Here is a 2,283-nt window from a genome sequence, read left to right on the forward strand (position 1 = left end):
TGTGCGTGTGCGTTGGCTGTTCAGTTTTCCGTCTGTTTCCGTTAAAAAAAAGGGTACTATGTCTACATCTACGGGCTATGTCGCAGTTCCTCGTTGTCCGGTGATCTTTGATGGTACTAATTACACCGAGTTCACTGGCTTTATGCGCATTCACATGCGTGGCATCCGTCTCTGGGGTGTTCTTTCTGGCGAGGTCTGTTGTCCGTCACGTCCGGTTCCTCCGGTTGCCCCTACTCCGCCGACTCCACTGGTTCTTCCTACGGATGCTAATCAGGCCGCCAAGGATGCGGCTAAGCTTGCTGATGAGGCTGCTGATCGTGCTTATGATGAGCGGGTTTTGGCTTATGAGGAGGCTCTTCAGACGTATCATGGTGCTCTGTCTGTTTACACCCAGTGGCTTGATGATGATGCTCGTGCTGCAGCTGTTCTCACTGCTAGTGTTCTGCCTCAGTTTGCTTCTGAGTTTCTGGGTCTTCCTACTGTCTTTCAGATGTGGACCTGTCTTCGTCAGCGCTATGAGCCCTCTGGTGATGCCTTATACCTTTCTGTGGTTCGTCAGGAGCATGCTCTTCAGCAGGGTGACTCTACTGTTGATGACTTCTATGCACAGAGTTCTGCTATCTGGCGCCAGCTTGATTCTCTCCACAGTGCTGGTTGTCGTACTTGCCCCTATTGCCAGGCTGTCCAGGCCAATTTGGAGTTTCATCGCGTCTACGAGTTCCTGTCTCGGCTCCGTAAGGAGTTTGAGCCCCGGCGTGCTCAGTTGTTTGCTCGTGGCCGTATTTCTCTCATGGAGGCGCTTTCAGAGATTCGTGCTGAGGAGACTCGCTTACGTGGTGCTGGTTTGCTGGAGGTTCCCTCTGTGCTCGCTACTCGGGCTTCTTCCACTCCACCTGCTGCACCGACCCCCTCTCGCTCGAGTACTCCGCCGCTCTTGCCCACTCCTTCTGGAGGCTCAGGTCGCCCCCGTCCACATTGTGACTACTGCAACAATGATGGTCATATTGAGTCCCAGTGCTACACAAAGCGGAAACACCTGCGCAAGGCGCGATCATCATCCTCAGGGACTTCGTCATCTCCCTCGACAGCTTCAGCCATTGCTTTGACTGAGCAGGATATTCTGAGACTTAAGCGTCTGCTCGCGGCTTCAGGTTCTTCCTCGACGGGTACTGCTGGTTCTGTGACTGATGCTTCCCGCACTGAGCAACCGCCCTCTACACAGTCAGGTACATCCCCATGGGTTCTGGATTCTGGAGCTTCTTTTCATATGTCTTCTCATTCTTCCACTTTGTCCTCTCTTCGATCGCTGGATTCTCCTGTTCATGTCTTCACTGCTGATGGTACTCCACTTTCTGTTGCTAGTAGAGGCAATCTTTCCACTCCTTCTTATTCTGTTCCTGATGTTGCTCATGTTCCTCGACTTACCATGAATCTGTTTTCTGCTGGTCAACTTACTGATTCTGGTTGTCGTGTCATCCTTGACGTTGACTCTTGTTCTGTCCAGGACCGTCGCACGCACACTCTGGTTGGGGCTGGCCCTCGCCGTGATTCTCAGGGTCTTTGGGAGTTGGACTGGCTTCATGTTCCTTCCGCTGCCACCACCATCGCCAGTTCCTCCGCTTCTGTTGCCTCTGTTACTGGTTCCTTCAAGCAGTGGCATCATCGACTTGGTCATCTGTGTGGTTCTCGGTTGTCGTCTTTAGTTCGTCGAGGTCTTCTGGGGTCTGTCTCAGGAGATGTCTCTTTAGAGTGTCAGGGTTGTCGTCTTGGCAAGCAGATTCAGTTACCATATTCACATAGTGAGTCAGTGTCTAAGCGTCCTTTCGATTTAGTCCATTCTGATGTATGGGGTCCTGCTCCTTTCGCTTCGAAAGGTGGTCATAAATACTATATTATTTTCATAGATGATTTCTCTCGTTACACATGGCTTTATTTCATGACTTCTCGTAGTGAGGTGTTGTCTATTTATAAGCGTTTTGCTGCCATGGTTCATACTCAGTTTTCTTCAACCATTCGTGTTTTTCGTGCTGACTCCGCTGGCGAGTATATCTCTAAGATGTTGCGTTGTGTCCTTGCTGAGCAGGGTACTCTTGCCCAGTTCTCTTGTCCTGGTGCTCATGCTCAGAATGGCGTGTCTGAGAGCAAGCATCGCCACCTTCTTGAGACGGCTCGTGCGATGATGATCGCCGCCTCTCTTCTGCCTCATTTTTGGGCCGAGGCTATCTCCACTTCCGCCTATCTCATCAACCTTCAGCCGTCTGCTGCTTTGCAGGGTGGCGTTCC

General features: G+C 51.5%; 1 pseudogene; it reads left to right on the forward strand.

The window, feature by feature from the left end:
• On the forward strand, positions 1–1,539 carry LOC141021139 (uncharacterized; annotated as a pseudogene).
• The last annotated feature ends 744 nt before the right edge of the window (positions 1,540–2,283 follow it).

This window comes from Aegilops tauschii, chromosome 4 (genome assembly GCF_002575655.3).
Source record: "Aegilops tauschii subsp. strangulata cultivar AL8/78 chromosome 4, Aet v6.0, whole genome shotgun sequence".
In the NCBI taxonomy this organism is placed as follows: Eukaryota; Viridiplantae; Streptophyta; class Magnoliopsida; order Poales; family Poaceae; genus Aegilops; species Aegilops tauschii.